Source organism: Urocitellus parryii, chromosome 1, assembly GCF_045843805.1.
Source record: "Urocitellus parryii isolate mUroPar1 chromosome 1, mUroPar1.hap1, whole genome shotgun sequence".
NCBI lineage: Eukaryota > Metazoa > Chordata > Mammalia > Rodentia > Sciuridae > Urocitellus > Urocitellus parryii.
In genome coordinates, this window is record NC_135531.1 from 70,648,305 (window position 1) to 70,659,659 (window position 11,355).

Here is an 11,355-nt window from a genome sequence, read left to right on the forward strand (position 1 = left end):
CGCCTTCATATCTTTCAATCACAAAAAGTGATAACTGATAGATTGAATAATTACCTTTCCCAGAGGTATTGGTATTTTAAGAGCAATCAAAATGTTATGCAAATCTAGTGGGTGAGAGAAGATGTGGGGCAGAAGAGAATGGGCTACCCAAGAATCCTTGAATTCATTCATGAACATATGTGTCTTGCATTTGCCCCTCTGAGGGAAAATGAACCAAACTCCTGCTGGCCTTTGAACTTATCCCAAAGTGATCCACCATTGATTTAACATTTTCTTAATGTATCAGTCTTTGTCACAAATTCTCATATGAATTTAGGATCCCACTCTATACAACACATTTTTTAAAAAATTGACATGATAATCACACATATTTGGGGGTTATATTATGCTACTTCAATACATGTATATATCAGGTGAGTTAGGGCAATGAGCTTACACATTACCTCAAATACTCATCATTTCTTTGTAGTGAGACCACTCAATATCCCTCTTTTTGGTTAATTTAAAGTATGTATTACATTATTGTAAATTATAGTCACCCCACTGTAAAATTAACATCAGACACTTACTCCTCCTAATTGTCACTTGCACCCATTGATTTACTTCTCATCTCCCTCGCTCCTTTCTCTTCCCAGCTACAGTAACTTCTGTTCTCTCTACTTCAATGAGCACAGCTTTTTTTCAGATTCCACATAGGAATAAAATTATACATGAGTATTTATTTTCCTGTGCTTGACTTATTTCAATTAACGTAATGTCCTCTAGTTCCATCCATGTTGTCACAAATGATGATCTCATTCTTTTTATAGCTGAACAGTACTCATTTTCTGTATGTAACACACTTTCTTTATCCATTCATTAGCTGATGGACACTTAGGTTGATTCCATATCTTGACTATTGTGAATAGTGCTGCAGTAAACATGGGAGTGCAGGTGTCTCTTTGATACTGATTTAATTTCCTTGGATAAATACCCAATAGTGGGATTGCTAGATCATGTTAGGACTGTTTTTAGTTTTTGAGGAATTGTCATGCTGTGTTCCACAATGGCTGTACTAATTTACATTCCCACCAACAGTGCACAAGGGGTCCCTTTTCTACACATCCTCCCCAGCACTTGTTATCTTTTGTCTTTTTGATAATAGCCATTCTGACTAGAGTGAGGTGATTTTGAACTGTAGTTTTTATTTGCATTTCCCTGATAATTAGTAACATTAAACTTTTTTTTTTTTTTTTGATCTATCCTTTAGCCATTTGTGTGCCTTCTTTCGACAAATGTCTATTAAGGTCTGTTGCCCATTTTTTTTTAATCAGAATTTTTATTTTTTATTGTTGTGTTTTTGGAGTTCCTCAAATAATCTGGGTATTAACTCCTTGTCAGATGTATAATTTGCAAATATTTTCCCCCATTCTGTAGGTTATCTCCTTATTGACTGTTTCCTTCATTATGCAGGAGGTTTTTAGTTCGGTGTAATACCATTTATCTATTTTTGCTTCTGTTGCCGGTGCTCTTGAAGTCATATTCATAAAGTCATTTATCAGTCCAGAGTCATATAGTATTTCTCTTGTTTCTTCTTTTAATATTTTCATATGAAAATTTAATATTTTCATAGGTTTTAAATTTAAATGTTAATCTACTTACAGTTGATTTTTGTTACTAGTGAGACATAGGGATCCAACTTCATTCTTCCTCAAGTGGATATCCAATTTTCCCAGCACCAGTTATTAAAAAGATTGTCATTTCTCCATTGCACATTCTTGACAATTCTGTCAAATATCAGTTGGCTATAAATGCACAGACTAATTTCTGTGCTTTCCATTCTGTTACATTGGCCTGTGAATATGTTTTTATCTAGGTACCATGCAGACTTGGTTACTATAGCTTTGTAGTATATTTTGAAGTCCAGTAGTGTGATATCTTCAGCTTTGTTCTTTTTTTTTTTTTTCTAAAGTTGCTTTGGCTATTTGAAGTCTTACTTTTAAGGATTTTTCCCCCTATTTCTGCAAAGAATGTCATCTGTATTTTAATAGAGATTTCATTGAGTAATATGGACATTTTAAACAATATTAATCTTTCCAATCTGTAAATATAGAATATATCTTTCCATTTATTTTTGCCCTCTTAATTACTTTTACCAATATTTTATTATTTTCAGTAGAGATCTTTTACCTCCTTAGTTAAATTTCTTACTAGGAAGCTTTTTGTAGCTAATGTAAATGGAATTGATTTCTTTTTCAGATAGTTTACTATCATCATACAGAAATGCTATTGATTTTTCATGTTGATTTTGTATCATAAAACTTCACTAGCTTTAGTTTTTAGTGACAGCTTTAGAGTTTTCTATATATAAAACTTTACACATTTGTTTTAAAATAAAAGTAATAAGTACCCAAATCTATAATAAAATTGACACTTTAGAATGATTTTAAGGAAAAACACAGAGTTGTGTTTGTTACTCTGAGTTAACACCATACCGTACCCCATCAGATTGACAGTTGTCTACAATATTTATCTCAATGTGAGAAGAACATATATGCTGTTTTCTACCCTGCTGATAATACAGACAGAAACTGCACTGTCAATATGAGAAAGTATCACAACAAAGCTAACAGGTATGATATATAGAAATGACATCTTTTGCTTCATTTAAGTGAAATGCAACCACATGCATTGAGTATGTTCTACATATTCTGCACTGAATCATCAAAGTAGATCTTTGAAAAATGAATTGGAAATTATTTTCCTGTGGGGAGCCAGTATTACCAGAGACAACTTCTCCACAAGCAACAGAATTGCATAATTACAGTGTAGTCAGACAGCATAAAAAGTCATCTGAGATAATTGAATATACAAAAAAAAATCCACAATGTATATATGTGGTATTAGGGCTTGAACATCATTGTTCAAACACGTAATACCTCTATAGATATCCAAATTAAGAGTTTAAGCAGCAAAAATGAAAAATATATCATTTCTCATAATGTCATGAAATCAAATATTTGCCAACAAAAGAGATTCAAGTAAGTAAATATTTTTTCTTAGTATTTCTGCTAAGTTTTATTTTTGAAGCACATATCATTGTGAACAAGACAGAGAAGTACCCAGACAACAGATTACCCTGCCAAAAGATTAGTCTGGCTACTATCTTCACCATAATAAAATCCACATTGCAATGAGTTTCACACCATGAGACATTGCAATGTTTACCTACAGAAAAGACAACGTTTTATAGGAAGGTTAAAAAGAAGTAGCTCCTAATTTATTATAGCAGTTTTCTTACATATAAGGAGTAGTTATGGTCACACCATGGAATATAGATGAAGAAAATGATCAGATACTGATGCAGTTGTGCTGGAGCATTAGCACTTCCTGGGCATTAGAAAGTCATGAAGTCAGGGGCTATTTCACTACTTTTGGTCTCTCTTGGACAGAAGAATATTAGTATTACAGTATTACATTTCCAATAGAAAGCAAAAACTGAAAATAAATGCTCACTACCTATTTGACATCTCTACTGTCGTAAACAAAGACACCATACTATTCTAGAGATGAGCTTTAGATTCAGCTAGGGAAGTTCAATTACTGGTCACAGTCCAAAAAAGAAGCAAATAGTTCCATCTGAAGTTGAACCAAACTGAGGTTTGATGGATTTCCACTCCACTTACAAGGCATTGCCCGTCTCTTCCTCAGTACCTCCCATCTCCACCCCAAAAGGAAACACAGAATCCCTCCAGAGAAGAGAAGCCTTCTATTTTGTATCCAGAGTGGCAAATTATGTGAAATTTATCTTTGATTTGATCTAATCTGTGGACCAGCCACAAGGCCAATGCTGGATTATGGTAATCCACTGGAGTCTGCATTTGCTAAAATCACATAGAGGATTTGTTTAAGGTATATACCCCCAGGATCCAATTTAGATTTACCATTAACATTGCAATGGGCATCACAGGCAAGTGCATTTTTAACAAATACTTTGGGGATTCTGAAGTTAAAACAAAACAACAAAAACAAAAACCCTGCTTATCCAGAAGTGACATTTGAATCCCAAATGGTTAATCCCAAATGGGCAACTATAACAATATCCTGAAATTGTCCCAGATCCAGATCCCTAAACTTTTCAAATAGTTTTGTCTGAAGGCATGCTCCAGTGGTGAGCTGCTGCTGAAAAATGGAATGAATGCTCACATGACTTTCCAGTTCTCTTCAAATTAAAACTATTTCAAAATTTTCTAACCTCAAAATTAAAGCAGCAAATCATACGAGGCTTTATAATGTCATCATGTTTCCCTATCACCAAAGTCCTACACTTAATGAACTACAAATACAAAATCATAATAGCACCTAACTAAACAGATGAACAAATACCCAAATAAAAAGCAATCACTTTGCCTCCTAGTTAAGAATTTCAAATATAGTGTGAGTTCTTTGGAATTTTCCAAATGAACAAAATCAGGAGCTTCTGTGATACTCGAGTAATTTTCCCATGTATATTGTAATGAATATAATATTAAAAAATTGAAATATAACATTTAAAGTAAAATTTATATTAGAATACAAACATTTCAAATAAATTCTGAGCTTTATAGAATCTAACTTTCTTGAGCTATTAAGGACTTTGCTATAGGATCAGTAGTATAATAAAGTGTTTACTGACATGTACAAGGCCCTGGGTTTGATCCCCAGCAGGAAAAATTGGCTTATAAAAAGAAAGGACAAGAGCTCTGTTGTAAGCTGAAGAGATGGTGCCAATTTTCAGGTCAACTCATACAGCCTACTGGACACAGGTGGCTTCAAAAATATCTGAAATGGCTTGCATTGACTGTGTCATGTGTGGTAGGTCTTACAGGAATTCTGACTCTTATGGGGGAATGGTGAATACTATAATCTATAGGGGAAAAGGTGGGCACCTGAGTCCTACTTTTGACTCCTACTCTGCCAGGCACAAACTAGGTTCCTTTTCACATATCAATGAATTCATTGAGATACCGATAATATGAAAACATACATAGAACAACTCAGAGCATAATGTAATTTGCTTGATTTCTTTAACCCTCAACGATCTGAGTAGGAAGCCTGCATCAATCACATTAAAATCTTTAAGGAAAAATATACAGGAAAATTAAAATGGAAGATGATTTTTTTCGAAAGTATGAAAGACCTTTAAAGTGTTTAAAATATATTTAAAAACTGAGTAATATTATGGGGACAGGGTTTAACAAATAAATGAATGACCAAAATGCATTGCTAAGGATATAAAATGTAAGTAACACACATTAATTTTCCTCAAATTATAAAATAAAATATTGGTAAAGATGCAGTAAGCTGATTTTATTTTAAATAATTTATGTATTCATTTATACCCTACTTTATTCTAGAAATTATTTGAATTAGCTAAGTGATTGGTTATATATATTTTAAAATATAGCTTGAAAGACAATTGAACAATAAATGACAAAAAGTTAAGAAAATATGAAATGTGCAAAATTTTTGAGAAATTATCTTTAAAAAAAGAAATTATCTTAAAAGATAGTACAGAAAAAAATATAAAATTTCCAATTCTTAAGATAGCTAAATACCCAAATATATTCCCTAGAACTAATTAAGAAATTTTGTGTTTCATATGTGCAGTATCACATATAAAGCTGTTTTTTCTCCAACTCAAAAATAATGACAGATGTAAGGCTTCTTGCCTTTTTTTCCCCCCTTCTTCTTTTTTTATTGCTAGGGATTGAATCCAGGGCCTCGCACATTCTAGATAAATACTCTACCACTGAGCCATATCCCTAGCCCTGCCCTCCTGCATTTTTTTTTTTTTTTTTTTTTTTTTGGTATCAGAGATTGAATCCAGGGGCACTTAACAACTGAGCCACATCCTGAGCCTCAGCCCCTTTTTTAATTTTTTTTATTTTGTCATACAGTCTTACTAAGTTGCTTAGGGACTCACTATGTAGCTGAAACTGGCTTTTAATTTGCAATCCTCCTACCTCAGCCTCCCAAGCTGCTGGGATTACAGGCGTGGGCCATCATACCCAGCTGTCCTCCTGCATCTTAAAGACCAATATTTATTATCTCAGTCCTTTAGATGATGAACCGTCTTGTTTCATCTTCTGAACAACCCTAAAAGACAAGTACCACTTTTATCCCTATTTTACAGATAAGGAAACTAAAAATTAGGGAGGTAAGCCCCTTGCCCAAAGTCAAACAAGTACAAAATGAGATAGCTAAGCTATAATACACTTTAATCCACATATACTTTTCTAATTTCATATTTCTGTCTTCCTTTTACTTCATGTCCTCCTCACATGTACAGAATTTCTACAATTCTCTGCCTATGGTCACTCACATTAGGTATTTTGTTTTTCATAATCTTCCAGGCAAATGAAGATATTCTGACACAAGTCTCTCTGGCTTCACGTATCTCCAACCTCTTACCCCAATTCAATTCACCACAATAATCTCAGGAAGCACAGAGCACTTGTGCATCAAGTGGAGTTTCCCAGAGCTGCCATTGTCAACATGTGGGTAGAATGATTGCTTCAGGACTCCACACCTGGGGACAAAGTGAGGGCAAGGGCAGGTGGGAGACAGAGTCATAGTAATGGCTCTCTGAATGCAAAAGGGGAAACATTAAGCCTGCCACTGTGTTGCTGGTTCCCTGAGATGTATTGCCATCACTGAAAGAAAAGAAATCTATTCTCACTAGGAAAATGAGTACATTACATGTAAATCATTTATATGCCATTTAAAAGATTTGCATATTGATGAGCCTAAGATTTCTCATTTCCCTTCTATCTCTCCATTGTTTTTTCTGGCCATGGCTTGAAGCCCATCACAAAAAAAGATCATTTGGCAATTTCTCCAGCAACTCGAAACATGGACAAGGCATGTCTCCTATGCCAGGCCATATCCTGTGATAGACAGCATACACCTGGGGATGAGTCTGCTAGCCCAAGTGTGTTAAAATGATAGGAACCTATCAGTGATGCTTTATTATCCTATAGAGTACTGTATCCAAACATATTCCTGTGAAAACTGATAAGAAGAAATTTGGCATAAACTCTAACAATCCGTTAAAAATCTAGGTCCTGTAATTCTCTTACCGCCACACTGCAACTATGTAGTTATATAGAGAGAGGTGACTCTAATAAAGTAGAACCTTAGAGTACATGAACATAGCAGGAAGTCTGGTAAGGGTACTCTTTGCCACAAGTTAGGTTCCTGTCTCTCATCATAACTCCAGTAATTCCTACAGGTTCTAAAACTCACTCCAGTGAAGAGTCTGGCTAATTTGTGTCTTATCCTAACAACTTTCAATGCCAGGATTGAAATATGGCTGCCCTATACCCAATGTACCTCCCTTATCAGTGGTTCAAAGGGTATGCCATGTTGCTTGCATCTCAGGTGTAAAACATCTTATTTCAGTCAAGTGCACATGAATCTGCTAGCATGAAATTGAACAAGTGGTTCATTCGGTTATTAGAGAACTGTTTCCTGAGTGCTTGCTATATGCCTGGTACCAAACCAGATGCCGAGAATACAACTCTGAGAAAGATAAATCGTCTCCTGGTGCTCAGGGAACCTATATTATCCAGGGAGGCAAAAAGTTAGCCAAGCAATTTAAATGGAGCCGATTCTAGACATACTCATCTATTGTCATCTATATTCATTCAGACTAGAGAAAAAAAAGCAAGTTGGTGGAAGGGAATAGAAAAAAAAAGCATAAAAAAATTTAAATTCTTCCTGCCATTCTTTTCATTGATAACACATCCTGAGGAAAACACAATCCAGGAAATATGAAATCTCAGTTACGACCTGCCACTCATAATGTGAACATCTCACCACTGAATGATTGAGTGTTTTAAAGGTATGACAACTAAATACAAACCACTGTCTTCATCTTATCTTCAGCTGAATTAATAGCAGTCTGGAAGACAAACAGGTTGTGTTGGATTTATTTAAGACAGGATAAACAAACTATCCCAGAATATGGCAACTTCCTAATAGTGCTTTTCAGGAGTAATTTTGACCATGTGCAAGTCTTGTTTACTGAAATGTATAAGCTCTGTCTCCACTGCATGATAGTGTGATATAAGTAAGGAAAGAAATGTTCTAGGCACTTAGGCCAAAATTTTTCTTCTTTAATTTCACAGATTATCATATACAGAAATGGGAGTGTGGGAGAATGGTGTTTTCTTTCAAACACTATAGAGTAATCTTTTTTCTTTTAGCTATGCTTGTTGAGTATGGTTGACATCTTTAGTGTACCGGTAATTTTGAAAAGATCAAGGTATTTTGCCATTAAGACAAGATATTTTCTTGCCTGAGAGAATTTTGTATTTAATCATGGTGAAAGCCTTGATACAAGTGAGAAGGATCCAAGAGGACCTTTTGTCAGTGTCTTTCTTGTTCATGTCTATTGATAGACTCTCAAGACGAGACATTTTGATAATTTCCTTCCAGTTTGTTTTCTCACTGAATTTTGTTAGCAACTCTGCTCAAATGAACTGGGTTAAAGGAAAGAGTCTTGAATGAATGTGCCCTATATATAATGAAAGAATCTGAGTATAAAATGAAAGCAATTGTCTGCATAATTCAAGGCAAAAGCTACCTTTATGTCAATTATTTGGATAGTTGGAGTAGGAAAGATGCAGTAGATTACTAAGATAATTGCATTATTTCTTTAACTCACTGCATCTCCATCTTCAACTGCAAAGAATTTCTTATTTTCTCTTTGTAAATAGTTCAGTTTCTAAACTAAATTGAAATAAATACCAAAACTAATGAGAGAATTATCATTCAAATAAAGATTTGATGACCCAGAGAAGTGCATTGGTCCTATAGCAAAATGATATCAGTTAACTTTTGCATTATTGTTGTATCACAGTATCACTTAATTGATATTCAAAAACATGCAAACCCATGCTACTTTCCCATAAACTGAAGTGGAAAATGTTGAATTGAAGAAGAATAGTCAGAATGCATAAATAAAATATGAAAAGTTTTGTCATGTTCTATTAAGGGTTTTCATGTTAGCATCCTATTGTATTAGTATTTGTTTTCACTAATATGATATGAAAATTGCTGAAATGATTGCATGGTCATATCTTGTTAGGCAACTCAAATTCTTACATTATACAATTCTAATATAAAATGAAAGAATATTGTTAATATTATAAAAAGTTTCTAATGTGATGTGAAGGCCCATCTGTGAAGAAAAGTTTAAGTTATTTTGGTGTGATTTCTTGGAAACATTTTCTTTATAGGAACCAGGTGGTGACAAAGAAGGAGGAATTGGGCTTGAGAACAGAGCTGCTACACTGGCTGCATAAATGGAGAATATTTCTAACAGGTAGGTGATAAACACTGCAAGAAGTTTTTGTCCATGCTAAATAATTATGAGTTTTGATTAGTAGAGTTGAGTTTTGTTGTTATTGTTGTTAATCAAGGAGGTAGTTGTAGTTGTTTACGGCTTAGAATTATTTTTGTTTATTTGTTTTGCGTATTTTTTTAAGAGCCACTATTAGTAGTATTTCTCTTCTTAAGTTGCTTTCATGTGAAAGTTACTTTTAATAAGAGGCTCTAAAGAACTTGAAAGCATAACTTGGTTTTGCTTTGAATTTGTTGCTAAACAATACAGTTTGATATATACTTTATGGTGATAAATATTGGATGTTGCTTAAGTTAAGGGAACAGTTATTTATTGCTTAGTGAAAAACTTTTTCAATTAAATGTATTTTTAAATGTGATAATGTATCATCCAGTAATTTTATTTATTAAATAGTTTGGGGTTAGACCAAAAGGTCACTTTCAATCTGTGGATAAGGATGTTACTTTGGGCTGTCAGATGTAGAGTGCCTAATGTAATTTAAAGTCAAGGTGTATGTCTATGTCAAACTTGTATCTTATCTTACAGAAACCTTGCATAAGAATCAATTTGAAAGCTGAAAGAATTGTTGGACAAATAATATGATTGTGAAGGATGTTTTTTCTCTTTTGAAAAATATTGACTTCAAGAATTCTGTAAGATCCCCTAAACTATGATATTTGAATGAAGACTGTCATATTTTAATATTTACATTAATGTAGCATTTTAAACACTGAAGAAGAAACCTTTTTCTCAAAGATAATGTTACAAATGGTTTACAAAATTATTATTATTGCTTGAAGAACTTAGCTTAGGAAATCTAGTCCTGACATATATTACTTTTATGGAAAAAATAAACTCATCTTAATTGTCTCTTAATGTCAGCTGTAAAGGGAAACCATTTAAAATTTTATTAGCTTCCAGACACAAAAATGAAATTGTTATAATTATGTTTTGTAAAGAAGACGAAGTGACAAACCTGAATTTGGTATAGAATGATTTTTTTTTCTGGTACTGGGGATTGAACTCAGGGGCACTAGGACACTGAGTCACAGCCCCAGCCCTATTTTGTATTTCATTTAGAGACAGGGTCTCACTGAGTTGTTTATCACTTCACTTTTGCTGAGGTTAGCTTTAGAAAACTTTTTAAGTACAGTAAATTTTTTCTTAAATATGGTAGAGATTGTGCTTGTCAGAATCAGACTATCCCTATCTCCTCTTTATCATTCAGTCCTCCTGTTCTAAGGTAAGAACCATTCTAATGTGAACTACATGGTCATTTGGAGCTCTGTGCAGAATCAATAAAACAAATTGGCAGAAGTAACAGCTGAGCTAATCATGAGAATGTTTGAAATGATGTGATTTGAATTAAAGTTGTTGTAAGTGCCCATGGACTTAACTAATTACCATATGGTTTCCCCCTTTGAGCAGCCAGGTCTAGTTACCAAATCTTGTCTTGTCCAAGAAAGGAAATCTGATGGAAGAAACTCCTGGGGCTGGTAAGAAGAACTATAACATCTATACCACCTTGCAATCCATTTCCAATACCAGTCAAAAGATCAGATTTACCTTGAAACAGGAAACTAAATATCTCCCAATTTAAAAAAAAAAAAAAAAGAGAAAGAGGCAATAACTGCAGTCCCACTGTATATCTTATATAAGGAATAGATAGATGTTCCTATTTCTGTATTGCTCAAGATTATTCTTTAATTCTGTGAACTTTATTTTTATCTGTTTTAATTAATCAAGATAACATAAACCTTTATAAAGTTAAGCTTTATCCTGGGCAACTTTTCTAATGTTTTCATGAACTTTCTTTAAATTGCCAGAATGGTGAAGATGTAATGTGTCACCAGGGCCCTTGTCATTATTTCAGCCTGTAAGTAGTGGAAGCCACAAAACTTGCCCACTGTATTACCTACTACACTGAGAATACAGCCAGCCCCAAATCAAATGCCTTTCTTTTCTCAAAGCCTCAACAATGCTGCCCT